Consider the following 19,230-nt stretch of genomic DNA (forward strand, 5'->3'; position numbering starts at 1 on the left):
GCAAGATACATGACACCAACGAAGCAGAAACAGCTTTGCTGGTTCATTTTTACCCAGCTGCTGGCTGATTAAGCATGACCCACATCCACAGGCTGAAGGCCGTGACTAAAATCTCCCCCAAGCACAGAGCGAGCCGGGAGAGCTGCCAGACTTAGCGTTAGCATTACCATAAATTTAGCATTTGCGTGAGGCAGGTATTGCCAAGGACAGTGATCCCTGCCCCACAAAAATGGACAGGTAGAGGTCGTGGTAGTCTCAATGGTGTGGCATACACAAATGCTGACAGGGGTAGGTACGGGGAACACAATAGGAACGTTGAGTTTTTCCACTTGACAGAATGAGTCATCAAAACAGACCACTCGAGCAGTCATGCGTACAGAGATCTTGATGAAATTAAGAGCATAATGAACAAAATAAAAAAAGAGTCCCATGAAATGACCTTGGCAGAAACAGAACTGGATGGGCAGAAGGAGACAAACTCCCAGGAGACAAGAACCAGCACAGTTTGCCTTTCCCAGGGTGTGTTTTCAAACCTTAATTAGAGGAGCAAATTTACCCCAAGTGCTTCAATAAATGGTTCATGTCAGAAGAGCATGAAGACTTTCGTGATCATTTACAAAACTGAGCAGTGGCTATACACGGATTCAAATACATTAGCCTGAGAGTGCAGAACTAGATACCCAGGAAGTTCAAAACAGATCACACCAGATACAGTGTGGCAATATAATTGTTCCAGAGAATTGAAGAGTAAACCCACCGGTGTACAAAAGAATTACGAATAAAATATTGCTTAACTGGCTAAAGAATGGCCAAGAAAACAATTTCATTGGCTAAAAGTTAAGTCATGACTGACAATGGATGGTGACGACGATGACGGCATAGCAACAGCATCTGAAGCACCTGAGTGCCGCGAGTGCAAACCCTGGTCATACTCATTCCTGATTCCATGGAATTAAAAAATGTCAACACACGAGACACTTGAGTCTCATTAACCAGAAGCCAAAGACTGAAGAGAATCTGGGCTCAGATCTGGAACTGATCCTCACTACCCTTGCGTGCACATACAACCTCTCACATACAGGCCACATCAGTCAGATAGCCGGCAGCAAGTTCCTCATGGAAACAATCTCGAAACAGAGAATGCATTAAATCTTCTGGAGCAATAAACGTCGAAATGCATCGTTTTTAAAACAGGCCCTGCATTTCTAAACCTAACAGGTAATGAACAGATTGCTGCACAGGGTCAATTATGCCAATACACTGTTGTACTGTTGGGGTGCACCCAGGCAAAAATGGCTTCTCTAGCCTCCTTAATCGGAATGTTATCATGGTCATAAAAGTTCAATCTTCTAGACCATTTCACTGGTTTGTGAGATTTCTGTACAGCATTAACTATGGAAATCAAAAGGTTGGGAACCCCTATTATAGAGATTTATTATGAATTAGTATACTGAATAAGTCATTGTATACTAAGGAGTGTCCATTATATTTTTTCCCTGCATGACAAATGACTGTAAAAGGACTTTACTGTTTACGCTCTGGCTGTCGTAACAGGAATTCCATTCTTAAGACTTAAGCACATTAAACCCATAAATTTGTTTTAAATCAACCGTATCAACAATTTCTGCCATATGTGGTGTGATGAAACACTTCATATATATGACCAAGAACATTAGAAAAAGAATGAAATAAGTGATCCATTGGTAAAGTATATATGTGTTCTATGAGGGAGTAAAATGACTTGTAGCACATATGGAGAACTGTGCGGTGGAATGAATACAAAATTTCAGATAGAAGTCAGTGCAGTCTAATAGGCAGTTGCTATCGAGAGGCTGCAATGATAGTTGGCTGGAATAGTGGTTGGCGCGGAGGGGGGGCAGCTGGAACTCATCCAGGGAAGAGTTTGTTTTGGAAGCTGGTTTCAGTCTGGTGCCAGAAGTCACTATGGAGATACAGTCCACCCAGACACGTACGTGTGAAAGGCTCAGGAAGGTCGGTCTGCACACTGGCATTTTTCACAGCAACAATAAAAATATAGTAACAGGAAAAAGCTGGTCAGCGAGTATCAAGGTCAATTATTCATCAGCCACCTATTTCTACAGCGAGCACTGAAATAACGGAACTTAGTGGATAATTAACTGTGCTGGAGAAACCTTGTCCTACACAGAATTAATTAATGGCAGAGTATACTTGGAATTATGTAAAGATGATTGTGCATAGTCAAAATTTGTTAACACTTAAGATCATGTTTTCAGTCATTTATAAACATTTATAATGCATCCATAAAGCATTATAAACATGGATATAAATATTTATAAAAAAGCATAACACATTGCCATGTTTATTATGCATTATGACTGCCTTATAAACCTCTCCTCTATAATGAACTATAGATACCTTTATAATGCAGTATGAAGCATCCTTAATGCTTATGCAAACCATTCTAATGCATTATAAAGGTATCTATAGTGCATTATAGATAAAAGCTTCATAAAGCATTCATAATGCATAACACATGGTTATAAAAATGTTATGCCTTTTTATAAATATTTATAACGTTTTATGAATGCATTATTATTTGTTATAAATGTGTTTAGAAATTATTAAACACATTGCCTTAAGTAAAATGTTACCCAAAATCTTTATTAAGGGATAAAATATTAATGTAAAATATGAAGTTTCTAGCATTTATCTGAAAAGTGCGTATGCATGGTCCATTTGGCTCAAAATACACATCACAATATGAATTACCAATACATATAATTCAGAATACAGGAGAGATTTCTCATTCATCTGGATTATCTACGATAAACCCAACGCCTCTAAACTGTAGGAAGACACAAATACGGATACAGATATTATTTTTAAGTTGCTTTACTGATGCTGCTAATCCAAACTGACTTTTGTGTATTTACATGCGGGAAACCTTCTAGGGCAAGGATATTCAATTCAGGCCCTCGATTCCAAATCTAGGCCATGTTTTCAGTTCAGTTTTCAGTTCTCCCACGTAGTTAGTTTAATAATTACTGATTCTGATTGGTCAGAGGCTTCACACCTGGCTCACAGGTAAAGGAAGGCTAGAAAATCAGCAGGGCTCGGCCCTCGAGGACTGTGAGTTGAATAGCCCTGTTCTAGGGGCAAATCAGGTGAAGTATCCCACTCAAAGGTCCAACTACAGGACCCTTACCTGGAACTGGAAGCGTCCACCTTTCTGCCAGGTTCTTAATTATTGTGTGACATTCTGCAGGAAGGTCAATAGTCTGGTGAGAGATTTGCCAGATGAAACCAAGCACATCCCTTAGAGAGCAATACAAGTGTGGTCATTTGAACAGCCCTGTCTCCTCACTAAAATGGAAGCTGGTATTGAGATCTGACCGCCAAGAGTCTGATGAATGGCTTAGATATTTTATAACCTGGTTTGATACCCATTATCAGGAGACATCATCATCAAGTTTATAGCGACCATACAGATGTAATTCCCCCAGAATGTCTTCCCCATGTCACATTCAGGGTCCTCACAGTGTACATTATAAATGCACAAAAAGTAGTATAGAATTTCAGTGCTAAGCTGCTATGTTCACCAGGGACAATTATGTGATTTAGCAAACAGTTGGTTGATCTCGTAAACGAGTACTGTTCCGTCACCAGCCTCCGGTACATCTCACTGCATTCAGCATCTACAAAACAACTGCCGATTCACTATTCCTTAGACCTTCACCTTCAAGAAGACACCGTTTTTGAAAGCATTATGTTAAAAAGAAACCTTTCTACCCCGAAATCCTCAATTTCCCTTTATTAGAAGAACACACATAAGTATATGTGTATATGGGCAGTGGTGGCTTGATGGTTAGGGAAGCACACTTGTAATTGAAAGATTGCAGGATCGAATCCCTGACCAGCAAGGCACCACTGAGGTCCCCTGAGCAAGGTACCGCCCCCAAGCACTGCTCCCCGGGCGCTAAATTAGCTGCCCCCTGCTATGTCATGACGTCACATATGGGTTAGATGCAGTGCGTTGTTGTGTGCTGTGGTGTGTTGACAATGACCACTGATCACCTAATTCTATATGTACTGCACAAAGCTTCTTAAAAATAATAAAGCAGGGAATGGATAGGTAAACACTGCCAAGCAGAAACTTTTACTTACAGAAGCATGACTTCAGACCACAACGCTGTATCACAATCATTAAAGACGATGCAATTCAATTCTCTGGCTGCAGAACATTTCATCAGGATATAAGTATTCAAACTAAGTTATTAAGTACTAAAAAACCCTTTATCACATTTTATTTCTGTAATAAAATATATAAGGAAGTATTATGACATCCAAAAATAGATCTTTAATCACTGCACCTCTGGAACAAGTTTATCCCAGAGTTAACCTGTGATTTACTCATTACTGACAAGGAGGGGTGGAATCTAAATTCTCAACAGGCACAAGCTGAAACAATGGTCCAGGTGTCTCTCACAAAGTTAATGAGAAACCAGCAGCTTCTTATCCATATTTTGCTGGAGTTAATATGGTTTGAAACGTCAAGCATAAAACACTGAAAATCAGCATATGTGTGTGTTACCACACAAACAGCCACAAAAAAAGGATTAACATTAAGCTTAGGCAAAATCTATCTATTCAAGAGATCCATTCAACACAAAGTGTTATAATATTAGGTTGTAGCCTAAGTTTGTTTTATGCCTGGCTTAGATTATAGAATCTGCTAGAAATCAATAAATGACAGTATTATTCATAAAGGTTTTACAAGAAATAATAAATTGACAACTCTTATGTTGCTCCTGGAATCCTTGTTGGAGATAAGGTGTCCCATTCCTGAATCATCAGCACATATTACACAGTTTGTTTGTTTTTTAAAAAAAAAATAAAATAAAAATCTGTAAAATATTGAAAATGGGTATTATTCAGCCCTCTCCTGTTGTTACAGGTGTAAATATGGTGATAATTTATATATATTTTTAAAACCTGTATGAATAAAGCTGCAAATTTGATCAAAAATGTATTAGGCCATATTGATATACCAAAGCTTATAGTTAACAAGAACCACATAATTAATCACTAAAATAAACCGTACAATGCACAGTAATGCTTCAGCCACCCAGATTATTTTTTTGCATTAAACCCCATTACATAACCCCTGGACCCTAGGCAGCCATCTTAGATATCTTATTAAGAAACTAAATAGAAAAAAAGAATGAATTATTAATTAAAAAAAATTATCCCTAATCTACATGCTACCTGACAACCTCTTGTGTATCTTGATGTTCAATCAGAAAAACAGCACATGACAATTTAAACAAGTACATAGCAACAGAATTACTTCCCCCCCCCCCCCCCACACACACACGCACACAGACAAATAAATGAATGACTCTGAAGGTGGGCTACTCCCCCACCCCCTGCCCCCATCAACTTCTTCTGAACTGAACTTTTGCGTAAAAAAAAATAAAGATCAGAGCAGATGAAACCAAACCAACGCCCCATGCAATCAATCCACGTCCCTGTCAGCACGTCAACACGTCAACACGCACTCAAAAATCCCCACATCTGACATCATAGCTCCCCTACATCATACCTTTGCTCGCCACAGTTCAGGAATGTCTTTACCAGTTGACACCAATCTTTCCTTCACGGCACTAAACAGGAGATTAAGAGCAGAATAAGACTGAGGTCATTCTTTCAGCCTCCCTCCCCCAACCCAATACCCACAGGAGGGTAAAGAGGATTAGCTAAGGCGGGTTACAACTACACGCATCCAGCAGCAGGCATGAGCAGCTTCTCCTGCTTGGAAAGAGCGAGGACAGCGCGGGTCTCGCACGGCCACGCTCACGGGGAACCTCCGCTCGGTTCACCTCGCTAACGTTTCATTAGCGGCTTTAAAGGACCGCCGCTAAATGTCTGGACGTGACTGACCTTTCTACTGGCATCCCATCTAGGGCGCGCCCGAACTGGAACCTAGAGCTCATGTCATCTCAGGACTGAGATCAACTACACCAGCCTCAGAATGACCACTTTCTCAAAGAACACTTCCAGAGCACTGTAAATAATTCTCAAAATTAGCAAGTTGAAAACACATTTTTTTGATTTGCAAGCAAAAATTTTCTCAAAACTAAAAAATGTTCCTGTGCACAAGATGCACCATATTTATTAGCTGGTGAGCTTAGAGCACGGCCGACCAGTCGGGCAACTCCTAATCAGCTCAGGAGTCCTGCACACAGACCTCAGGCTTAGAAATTAAGGCTTCAGAAAATAGATACAAACCGCACACAATCAACAGCAAAGTGAAAACTGATGCCTGCTTGAATCACTGGAAGCGACCCAAAGTTCCAAAGTGAGATTTTAGGTTTCCAAAACACTAAATCAAATCGAAAACGTCAGAATGTCCCCTTACCACTTTGGCATTAGTACAGTAGCACAGAGTTCTCAGGCGCCTGTTCTATAAAAAATAGACCCAATGAATTAGCCAATGTACTGCACATTAGAGATGAAAATGGTATGAAAATTTAATATCACGATTATAGTGACCAAAATTATCACTGCCATCAGTATTAATCGCATTATTGTTAAAATGTGCAGAAAATGTTCAGAAAGTACTGATACACAAACTGAAATCATTTCATCAAGTTTTATATTGAAAACCACAAATAAATTAGCAGCACCATGCACAAAATTAAAATAGCATAGCCAATATCTCATAACACAATGAAAACAATGTCAAATGTGCATTACCATGACAAATCTCCAGAGGACTGTAACTGCCTTTCACCACGTCGTTACTGACGCAAAACAAACTCATGTTGCATGCTGCAATTGCACACCCGCATCAGGAATTTAGTTGTGGTTTACCGTGAAGCTGGTAAGCATTTCATCCTCACTGCATATGGAAAGGTGTGGGCTATCTGACAATCTGAAGAGAGTCATTAATATATGGGACCCATTTCAGACACAAGAAATCCTATAACGTGATACAAAGTTTCCTCACTTCTCTTCTGTGCCGACCCACAGTTTTCTGTAAGTAATGATGATGCATCGTACACTTAGGAAGCGGAGTGTACAAGGAAGGAAGCTAGCAAAATGATATAAGTGTTTTATTTACCCTGTTAACAGAGTATCGACCAGGATGATCGAGGCTTTGCTGACCTGCTACACAGTGCCCACTCGGGAAGTAAAGTTTTCACCTGATTATATAAATATTTTCAGGGCAACCATTCATTCAGTTTTTTTCCCCCAAATAAGAAAATGTATATTAACCAGGGCAGCACGGCACTGCAGTGGGTAGCACTGTTGCCTCACACCTCTGGGACCAGAGTTGACATCTGCACCATGCGAAGAGTTTGTATCTTCTCCCCATGTCGTTGTGGTGTTTCCTCCAGGTACTATATATTAACCATTCTTCTTCATGTCAGTTCTTTGAGCACATTAAAAAGGGATTATTTTAGTCATATCTACATACTGATTACCCACAGATAAGCTTCTGCATGCTGAAACTGGGGCTGTTTATTCAATATGTTTACCATTTCCTACTTGTAGCTGCTAAACCGCTGCTTCTTGGTTGCAAAGACCAAATATTTGGCAACCCAAGTGTACAAAAACCGGTACCTAATCAAGCACTGGCAATTTAAGCAGCCCATTAACCTGTTAAGGGACCAAAATCTCCTTGAAAACCAGAAGAGCGTGTCTTTCTTTGCAAAATTCCAGAGAGGCATACCTATGCTTCGTTCAAAGGTTAAAATCTTCCTGGAGCTGCCAGTGTGGGAACTCTTATTCCCTTATTTTGCTCCTGTGAAACTTTTAGACAGACACAGACAGATGCAGACAGACACACAATAGACATTTATTTAGGTCAAGCAGTGGTCTCCAAGGGCTGGTTGAGTTAATAAGGTCAAAGGGTTTATATGCTGGGCTAAACTATCCCATGTACAGTGCTTTCTGCAGCAAACAATCTGGAGGCAGGCACAAAGAGCACAGATACAGATACAGAATAGAACAAGTAATTGGCTTATATCTTCAAGGACAAACAGAGAAGCTACTTGATGTTCTTGCAACAGTGAGAAAACAGCTTCAAAAGAAGTCAATACGGAAAAGGAGAAGTTTAGACAGACACAACAGGGCCCATTAATCCACAGGTCTTACAGTAGCCCTGCAGACAAAGTACATGCACAGCAAAACCCCATTCGGCCAAGGACGACTTTCGCCAGCATCACAATCTAAGATCCCTCTCAATATCCATTGACATCTCTGATCTAATCGCAAGACTGATAACAAAGGATTCATTTGTAGAACCTTCTAAAATAACAAACCCCTGACCACAGCCAAAGTAAGGCAGTGAATAAGTCCGAACCCATGCTAAAAATGTGAATCCCTGTGTTGATCCCAGATCCCAGAAACCAGGGACACAGCAATGATTCCTGGTAGCCACACATCCATTATCCAGCTTTGTCCAACCTTCTGAATGGCCAAAGCAGCCACGTCTGGACTGGGGTCAGCCGGAGTGGCCCGATCTTTATTGGACCACAGCCGTAATTGGGCTGAATAAATGTTGACCAAGAAAGTGGAACTTACCGCTTGAAGGGGCCCCTGTCCAACCACAGTGTCTAAAGCAGTAAGAGCTTCTCCCCAGGGTCCATCCACCACACACACAGACAAGCAACACCAATCGCCTTCAAGTTCACACCAGTCCTGGTTTTGCTGGTTCAAAATACACACACAGGCTGAAATTTCCTGATGCTTCACAGTCGTAAAAGCAAGGACACACCTGCGAAAGGACCATTATTGAAGACGCCCTCCAGCTGACATGCTGAGATGTTTAATGCCTGATAAATGCGAGGTCAGACTCAGCTATGCTTGCTGACTATGGAGAAAGCGCAGCCTTTAACTGAACCAGAGAAGCAACACCACGTGGCTTACCAACAACAGGCCTTAAGACTCATCACAAAGGACCTCCGCTAGTACAAAAGCAAGGAGTTTCCTGTCTAGTGCAGCCTAACTGCATACAACAACCCCTAGTGATTAGTCTGGGTCCTTTCTAAAGTTCTTGAGTGTGGAAAATCACCTTGGGGGGGGGGGGGGGAAGACTTAATATTTCAATCAGGATCATGGCCCAGTGCTTAAGAAAATAATTATTGAAAATACAAACAACATAATACTGGTTGCAATTCTCATGGATGTCATGTCTAGTGCCAGTAGTCTTACAACAGATAAACTAAACCAGTGCTTCCCCTAACATTATATTAGGGGAACGTCCCACTCCCCCAACGGCACCTCCCGCCCCCCTCTTGAAGGTCAAGTTAATTTTACTCAATTTTATTTTATATATAGCACCAGATCACAGCAGAAGTCATTTAAGGTTACCTTTCGTATAGAACAGATCTATACTGTATATTGTTCTTTTATTAAACAAACTAAATAGCCTTATTTTATTTATCTTATTTACACAACAGCTTGTGATTTTTGTCTCTACACGGTCGCGCGTTCACAATTCTCCTCTGCTCTCTGTATCGTGGAGCTCCATCCCATAACAGGTGAGCACACCCCCACCAGCGGACAGAGAGCGCGCGTCGGAAAATATGTCGCGTCAATCACCTGAAAAGCAGACAAAAATATCTGCACCTGATCGTCTGCCCCCTGTAACATACACCGTGACAGGACTGAGGTTCAGTTGAGGAGCTGGGACCAGCGGGACAGCGATGGAAAAAGTCATGGGACAAGGTGGAACTAAAAGCAGCTCAGGGGAACCTGAAACAAGGCGTACCTTCAGAACAGCCCCCATCGAGGTCCAGGACACGATGTAATACGGATTACCGCTAAGGTTTCATTGTTCCGTAACGGGCAGCTTCACACCCCCACGTGGGACTCATTTCTCGGCTGATAGATCATTTAAAGGACTAGTAAAGTTCACCAGGCAATGAAGAGTGAAATATCAAAAAGAAAGGAAGTTGAATAATGAAAGATTTAGGCAGTAGTTTAAATCTATAATGACATATATCCAAATGAACCCCCTACATATGTGATTTTAAACATTATAATACAGGCTACAGTAATCAAACAAACTATTCTATTAGGTTTTTTGCCCTGCATAGGACAAGCATGGATGGGTGGATGGATGGATGGATGGATGGATGGAAAACATATCCAAATGAGTGAAAGGCCAGCTACCTCAAATCGTGATCTATGTCAGCAAAAGTCACACAAAGAGACAGATAAACAATAAATAATAATAAACTGCTATATAGTGGCAAAATGCAGGTTTACTTTAGTAACCAACTGGCCAACAACATGCTATGCTTTCAATCTACATGTATAATAGCATTTGGCAGCTGTTGCCCAATAAAGGAGACAAACTGCTCATTCCACAAAGACATCATACCCATGAAAGTCGGGCTGATTGCAGAGACAAGTACAAGCAGGCCAGCGTGCCAGAAGGTGCGCAGTCGAGGCATCATTTCTTTCTTAGTCAAGTCAAGTCAAGTCAAGTCAACTTTATTTATAAAGCCCTTTACGTACAGCAACCACTGACCAAAGTGCTGGACATAGGAACATAAAATATATAAAAATCATAAAATAAATAAAATAAAATAAATTAACATAAAGTATAACCACAACTAAACATAAATATGAACAACTCCTCACACTGGATCAAAAGCCAAGGAAAATAGATAAGTCTTTAGAGCAGATTTAAAAATGGGCAGCGAAGAAGCCTGTCTGATGTAAAGTGGCAACGAATTCCAGAGTTTAGGACCTGCAACTGGAAAAGCACGATCCCCCCTGAGCTTCCGCTGTAGGCTTCAATATATCCAATCACAGTACAGGCAATGCTATCCTCTCTTTCATAGGCTTTCATATATCCAACCGCAGTGCAGGCAAGGCTACCCTTCCTTCCATTTGAGCCACTGCTTGCTTAACAACACGTGTCTGACCCAGATGGTAGGCCGGGGGGCAAAAATCAAATGAGTGGAAAAGTAACTCTCATATTAAAAAAAACTGCCTAAAATCTTAAGCTGGCTTTTCCATCTTAAACTTCTTTTCCTACTAAGCATCTTGCCTGCTTCATTTTGGTTTGAAAGACCTGCCACCAACATTGCCTTTTGAACAATAACGTTCATCCTATACAGTAGTTTTATTTTCATGTCTGTTAGCTTCCCAAGATAGAACAAGTGAGTGCAGAGTGAACAAACTAAGGCTTACATCCATTCCAGGGGATAAGCATCACAAGAGTACTACTCATCAATCACCCACATACTCAGAATCAATGTCAGTACATCTTCCTCCTGTCCACTCCACAGAAAACAACCTGTCTTTAAGGCCCCTGAAGAGAGGACAGAACCTTACAAGCATCCCATGAATCTTGTTTTATGATCTTCCAGAGACTAGTCAACCTTTCACACATCTCCTCAAGCACCCATGAGGAATGCTATGCTTCTGCCTAGATTATTCTCAGGGGTGGAAAGTTCAGGTCCAGAAAGCACAAATCCAGACCAAGGTTTTGTTTCAACCAACCAGTTCAGCATAAAGAGTCACAGTCACGGACTACTCAGCTGGGGGTTGAAACACAACCTCAGTCTGGATTTCTACTTTCTGGACCTAAAGTTCTCACCTCTGATTATTTGTCATGAGGAAGTGCACCTTATCACGGAAGCTCCAATTGCACATGCCTGCAGCCTGCTCCCGCTCTCCCCCACCCAGAAGCTGTTTACTGTAATAACAAAGGGCTGCAGCCTTCTCCTTTGCACTCAGTCACCAGCAATCATTTACTTTACACTCTAAACCCATGGAAGCAGATTTCACCTGAAGGCACAGCAGCAGTGCAACATTGCTTAGGCTATTCGGTCATGCAGCTTCGAGAAGCTGAAAAGTTCCAGGCCCTTTGGGGACATGCTAAACTCTGGCGAGAATGACGGAAAAAGTAACCACAGCACCGCAAAGGAAGGCGAATCGCAAGAACGCTAAGAGCAGATCAGGGTGAAAACTAAAGGCACGCTTCAGATGGTCTCCTGAGGATCCCGGCATCTTCCATTAGTTCAGATCTAAATATCAAGCTCCATCATCTACCACAGTACTAAAAATCTTAGACCGTTCCAATAATAGTGAATTCCCCATCTGACAGATATTTATCAGGCTTGATGTTAGTCAGGATTAGGACTGGGTACGAAACTTTGATACTTTTTTGGGACTGACTTGCTTAGATACTATCAAGAATCGAAAAATGCCTCGTCATTCGGTACCAAAACTTCAATAACTAAGAAGTATATGTTATCACACATAGCCGAGAACATGCTGATATTAAATGAGCATTTTGCCCAAAAATCTGTCATATTTGCTCAGTATACTGCATGTTTTGTCATGAATAACAGGTCTGCTTTAGTGATAATTACTCAGAGAGTTTATTGGCAAACCACAATTAACTTATAGCTTAATATATGCAAATGTAAATCGCTCGTAAACATTTTGTAGGTTGTTTACCCAGGTACCCCTTAATGGTATCATAAGCTATTCAGCCTTTCAGGTGACACCAAACCAACATTCTGGACTCTATGCAGTGGTTCTACTTCTTAAAAGAACAGTATCTCAATAAGATGGACCTTATTATTTTTCAAATAACTTCTTTATTACCAATTAGGTTGAACATTCAATATAGATTAAATAATCAATGTCTATTTTTGCAAACCTACAAGCAAACAGGTCTTTACTTTTAAAGTATGGACCTTCTGACCATGCATATACTTTCCCATGATTTATGCAATTTTGTGCTTAAGTACATATGCAGGTACTGTCAGGCAGTAGGTGGAACGCTGGCAGGAAAAATCAACCCAAACTAGTTTGTTTTAGATAAGATAATGTGTAAAAACTAAATAAAAACAAACAAAACCAGAAAAACAAACAAAACTGGAAAAACAAAAACTAAATAAATGTAGACTGATGTAAGCATGTTTCTGTAGAAAATTCTAACCTGGCTGTGATAATCTCATATGCATTAAGAATGTGTACAAACCTGAACTTAATATTACATCACGAAGTGTTACAGAACTGCTCTGAGTGGGTAAAATGCCAAGACGATTATAGATTTATATTGTAATGCATTTTTTTGTTAAAATGTATTTTATAAGATCAGTATAGAAAAAATATTGTTCAAGGGCCGGTATCAAAGTCAAGGTATCAGTTTTAGGATCAAAATTTTTTTAACGATACCCAGCTCTAGTCAGGACTGTTTACTGAATCCATCCATCCACCCAGCAACTGCTTATCCTGCTGAAAGGGGCTTGGAATCTATCCCATGCAGCATAGGGCACAAGGCTGGGGGACACTGTCCATCTCAGGGCATGTACATCCACACTCCATGGCAATTTGGTATCTGCCAAACAGGCCACCATGCTGCCCTGTGACGTAACCCTGGACAGACAAAAAGTTGTCTCCATGATTACCATTCCCATCTTGCTAATGGTGCTTTGCGCCCAGTCCAGCAGGAGACCTCAGACTGAATGGTTCCAATTTTACAGCAGCAACATGAACCATAGGACTGACGGCTGACAGGGAAACAAACAATGTCAAGGTAGCGGCCTGTTCTACCGCACGTTAACGCTAATCCTCAACCTGCTAACAATATCACAAGAAGAACGGCAGGATTACCGTAACGCCAAAAGCAAACATGAGCCAGAAAACACTCTTATAGCCGAGTGGCGCTAAATAATTCAGAAGGTTATGAAAAACAAACATGCACTGATCACCAGCGGACAGATCACTGTCTAAGGTTTCCTGGTATATAATGAACTTGAACGGGCTGATGAACTAGCATAATGTAACTCTTACAGCAACTAGGGTGTCTGAAGAAAAAGCTGCATTGAGACAATATACAAATATAGAGACAGGCAAGTAAACAAGTACAGTTCAAAGTAAACAATGCAGACGAGTAACTATGACTGCAGATGGGTAACAAACAAATTATGAGGCAGATGAGGTGGGTATGGGCCAAGGTGCCATAAGAACAACGGTTCTAAATAATGGAGCATGTGTTCTCTGTGTTAGCATGCTGACCCCAAGGGTGCAGAGTAACCAAGCTCAGTCAAGGGCCTGCTGAAAGTAGCCAACAAAGGCTGCCTGTCCTGTAATAATAATAATAATAATAATAATAATAATAATAATAATAATAATCGATACTTTATTAATCCCTGTGGGGAAACTGTCTTTACGCCTCCCTCAACTTGCTCTTTGTAGAGCACGCTGTCTGCAAAGTGTAGCCACCTGTAGCGGCACCCAGGGAGCTGGGGGTTAAGGGCCTCGCTCAAGGACCTGCAGATGTACTGAGGCTGGGTTTGAACCGGCGACCTTGTGATTACCGACACACAGGCTTAGCCCTAACTATGCATTTATAGCGTGAAAGCACCCTACTCACCCCCACCCACATAAACAGGGAAGGGAAATTCAACTGACACATGATAATACTGGATTTACGGACGGAGAAAACGCCCTCATGCAGAATCACTTGGTGGCAGTTTTAAGCCAGCTGAGCTGGTACACCTTTCACGGGTTAGGGGTTCATGGATGGATGGGAGTCAGTGAAAAATGGGTGACATTTGCTAAAAAAAAAAGACAACAGGTCAGTTTTGAAATAAACAAATAAACCTTTCTAAGGAAACAAGGAACAAACTCAAGTACTCTATGTTTTTATTTACAGTAGGATATGTACAAATTAAATTAAAAAAAATAAGACTTCACTTGCCAGAAAATCTGCATGGGATTGAAATGCTCCAATTCCAAAGTATATTTCCAAAAAGTTGTCAATCAAAAAGAGGTGGAGCCACTTTGACATTTCCTCCAATCATCATGCAGCAGCCCAGTGTCCTGCCCCACCCACTGTCCCATGTCCAGCTTCCCTGGAATTGATGTTTTGAAGCATTTGTCCAACCTACGTCTAGCTTTGGCTGCACTGAAAACAGAAATGCCACTGAAGTCCAGTGAAGCTGCACTTTTACTGGGTCATGCTGCCAAAGGAAGATAAAGCACGAGAAAAAAATAAAAAAATCACACTAGGCAACCTGCAAGAAATTATTACTGATTCTGAACAAACTAACCATGAAATTGAACATGTTCTATCACGCTCTTTGTAAATGCAACAATACATATTTGAGTCCAGCCGCTGCCTGTGAGCTACATCCCATCCTGGCTGTATCCCAGCCTTACGCCCTGTACTGTGAGCCTCACTAGGCTCACAGGAATGAAGATGGATGAATGAATCCAGTCAGTTATTTATTATAAGGGATAATACCTTGTTCATGCAGTATGACAAAAAAAAAAAACAGGGGAATCAGCAGGGGATGCCCGAGTGGCAATGCCAGTCCATCGCAGGGAACACACTCAGACATGCAGTCCCTAATTACTAACCCAAGATGTTCGATACGATGCATCCCAAGTTTGTCCCAAATGTATGCTATGCACATTTTTTTCTACTTTAAAATCAGGGCAATCACATTGTGGACTTTTACGCCGGTGTCACAATGCAAACTGGTGCTTCTTATGATCAGTAACTCCTGTTACCAGACAGGCAGGCTCAGCACGGCGCTCTGTCAGAAGCCTTTTCTATGCATTTCTTTTTGCAAGGAACAGGCTTTTAAAACAGCCTTAACTCCATATGCGACTGCTAATAATGAAATGGCTTACAGTGCATAAACTCGTTAAAGGCTCACATTCATTTCCTGCTGTTAATGGTGAAGACCCACACACCCACACACACACACACACACACACACACACTCACACTCACACTCACGGGATTCACATCCCCACTTTTCTCACCAAGCTACAGTGATTCACTAGAGATAATGACCACCGAGGCCACAGGTTAAGTGGTTCAGCGAATAAAAGGAGCTCAGATTACCTGAGGAGAGGTGAACGGAAATCTCTGGCAATGCAAATCCACAACATACAGTGCTATAAGTCAAAGCCAGTCAAATGAAATGTTTAGGCTTTTTATCAGGGTAGTAAGTGTATATTGGCTCAGAAAAGTTGACATTAGAACATAAGTAAACCAATAGTTACAAACAAAAAATAAACAAGAATTTCTTCTTTTCTCCCGGAAGTTACTGATATCTTGCTGCCTGGTTAGATGAGCATCTTCCCAAATCTCTCCTTAGGGGCACCCCAGCCATTCCATGGATTGATTGATTGATTGATTGATTGATTGATTGAGCACATAGTGAAACAATTAAATAATTCAATTAACTATTGATTAGCCAAACAGTCAGGGTAGTAGACGAGTCAGAAAACACATTGGTGTATTGGACGGCTGCTACAAATTTTGGGATAATTTTAGGGGAGGTTTTGAAATGACAAAGCTGATACACTGTAACAGATGCAATATCAGTTTCACACCAACATGAAAATCACTTAAACATTTTTTTTAACTGCCGAAAGCTTTTACCCAATACTGTACATGGGATAACTGTAAGAACAATGATCACTAAATCTGGAGTGAGGAAAATTCAGGACTTCAGGATTTTTTTAGGCTAACTCCCAGAACATTCCCTCTACCCCTGAAAAAGAAATAATCAAAACAATTTTCATCCATCCATATCCTGTACTGACTTACTCATCATTTACTCCAATCATCCCAAGGTTAGAGAAAACTCCCTTATTAAAAGACCAAGCCACAGTATGCTACTCACAAATGCAGGAGTGTGTGTCTCTTTACCCCCGTCTCTCTCTCACACTCACATACATCCCCCAATTCAGCCACTCATCTTCCAGCTATATACACAATCATAAAATATAGGCAATTTATAGACAACAGCCCAACTATATGAAGAATTTGCAGAGGAACTCCAAACGACACGGGGAGAATATGCAAACACCACACACATCAGGCAGAACTGGGCCTCGGGGGGGGGGGGGGGGGGCTGACACTGATGGTGCTACAGGGGGAGCCACCAAAATACCCACAGCTTAAGGTGGGGGCTGCCTAAAAAGCAGCAGATGGGGTTCAATTAAGATTATCCAAAGGAAGAAAAAAAAACCCATCGTGAATGCAAAGGCCAATGCCAGGCAGGCAAACTTTCACTTTGAATTTGGAGTCACAATCGGGGCCCTTAATAGAAACGTCTGTGTTCAAATATGCATTGTTCCCATCATTTCCTGAAACAGCATGAAGCATGCTGGACAATACAGAAATATACTCCGCAGTACTCTCTGGACAGGGGATGTTGGGACAGGGAAACAGAAGATCTGAAAGATATGGGATACTGTTGTGTTTACACTGAAACAAGTTCAACCTTCTAAAATATTTAAAGGAACATTTATGCTGTGAATAAAACTGAAGAACAAAGTCTGCCTGTACATGACAAATGAATCATTCTTGTAAGAGTTGACACTACACAAATGACGCGGAATAAACCTGATAGAGCAGAATGCCCAGTTCTAATAATTCCATTATTTATTATCTGCATCAAACTAAATATAAACTTTCAATGTTACTATTATATTGAGAGGTTTTATTAAGACATTTGAAGCATTTTCAGTATAATCTGGAAAAATCTATATGGTCCTAAATAAACAAATGTGTCAGGGTCCCAGGAAAAAAGAGCTACTTCATAATGCCTTCAATAACAAAAAAATGACAATGTTGGGATATGAGGGTATTAATATACCCCTAACAGAAGGTAGGTCACTGGGCTGTACCGTGACGTACATCATTATGCGCGACCTGTTGTGGGAAAGCAGGGCTCCCAACTCTCACGCTCACGCAAGAAATCTCACGGCACATTTATATTATTCCATCGTAAAACTAAAAATTAGCTGTATTTAAAGCGCTGGGGTAGTGTGCAAACCCTATAGACTATTTATAAGTTAATAAAACTATTGCATAAACGTAAATAAACTGGCAGGCTTGGCTCGAATTGAAAATCTCACTCCGGCCAGCTGACCAAAGTTGGTGACACTGGGAACGTTTTGCAACCCAGTTATATGTATTCAATTTGAAACGTTTACGTCTTTTCCCACCTTATACGCTTAAATGCCGTAGGCCTACATGACAATAATGAAAAACGAGGGATGAGAAAGTTGAAGGTTAATGGTACAATAGGGGGCACAGCATTGCTGGGAGAGCAATGAATTCAACCATTACATTTCGTAGCTTAGAAGATCATCATTGTGTAAACTTGGGGAACGTTGTGTTTTGCTGCTTTGTTAACCTATTATATTATTTCTTTATTATTGAAATATATAACTACGGTTTTAAAAGTAAGATATTACGGTCCTGGCGGTCTGGATGACACAAGGCGAGAAATGCTGAAATTGTTATTGGCACCCATAGCCTGACAGGCAAGTTGGAGCACAAGTGAGGCGTTTTCTCCATGAAATCATGCATTAAATACCCCGAGGTCATGCAGGTCCTACCATGGTTAAAGTTGTAGGCTGTGTGCGCTGTACGTTGTCATTGCAATCATAAACAAGCACTTCGTTTCTGTCTTTTTCCGTAGTCTTAACTACGGATTTTATGAAAAATAATTAACTATTTCCTCATTCAGAACACACAAACAAATACATGTAGTCAGCAAAACTTCCAGTAGCAAAAGTCAATCTAAATGTATGTGTATTTTACGTTTTACTTCATCTTAATGTAAATAAACTCACGCCCTCTCCCTTTAGTTATATTATGGAAGACCAACAAACGGTTAAATATTCAGCAAGATTAAAAATAAAAAGGTGAGAAAGGAAAACTCGTACCTGCGTGGATCAGACCGAGTAGTTCGCCTATTTCCCCGTAAATGTTACCGCATGGTCCGCGGTCACGGAGCGCATCTGGCACGAACACGGGTCCCAAACCGGAGTCTAAACTAAAGGACCGGACACAACACTGGCAGTGCTTCTAGAAAAAGAGGAAAGAGTGAAACCGCAAATAAACGGCACTTAGTTTCTCCTCTGCGAAGGGTCCCGCCTCAGCCCTCCCAGCGCTTCCAGCCCGCAGAGCCGCCGAATGACGCCCTCCGGCTCTCCCGCAGTCCGCACCTACCTTACGCGGATCCTATTTCTTAAGTTCCGGGACATTATGCTTTTTGTAAGAATGAAAGTTAACACAATAACAGTCACACAGCCTATTTTAAGTTACGTTGAACATTAAACCAAACACTGAAATGTTAAAATGTCCTATAGCCTACTTGAGTCGTTTGATAGCGATTTAATGAAGTCAGACATTTAAACCTCTGTCATAAACATTTTAAGTGTACAGCCAGTGTG

General features: G+C 41.0%; 1 protein-coding gene across 3 annotated transcripts in view; it reads right to left on the minus strand.

The window, feature by feature from the left end:
* The window catches only part of LOC111845675 (epidermal growth factor receptor kinase substrate 8-like), a 36,746-nt gene extending 17,739 nt beyond the window's left edge, over nt 1–19,007 (minus strand). For 2 of the 3 annotated variants that reach the window (XM_023815266.2, XM_023815264.2), the window contains exon 1: nt 18,721–19,007. The gene's annotated coding sequence lies outside the window, so the exon portion shown is untranslated. Of the gene's footprint in view, nt 1–5,584; nt 5,646–18,720 lie in introns of all 3 variants that reach the window. The other variant, XM_023815265.2, reaches the window with a different exon arrangement.
* Between the last annotated feature and the right edge of the window lie 223 nt (nt 19,008–19,230).

Source organism: Paramormyrops kingsleyae, chromosome 3, assembly GCF_048594095.1.
Source record: "Paramormyrops kingsleyae isolate MSU_618 chromosome 3, PKINGS_0.4, whole genome shotgun sequence".
NCBI classification, from domain to species: Eukaryota; Metazoa; Chordata; class Actinopteri; order Osteoglossiformes; family Mormyridae; genus Paramormyrops; species Paramormyrops kingsleyae.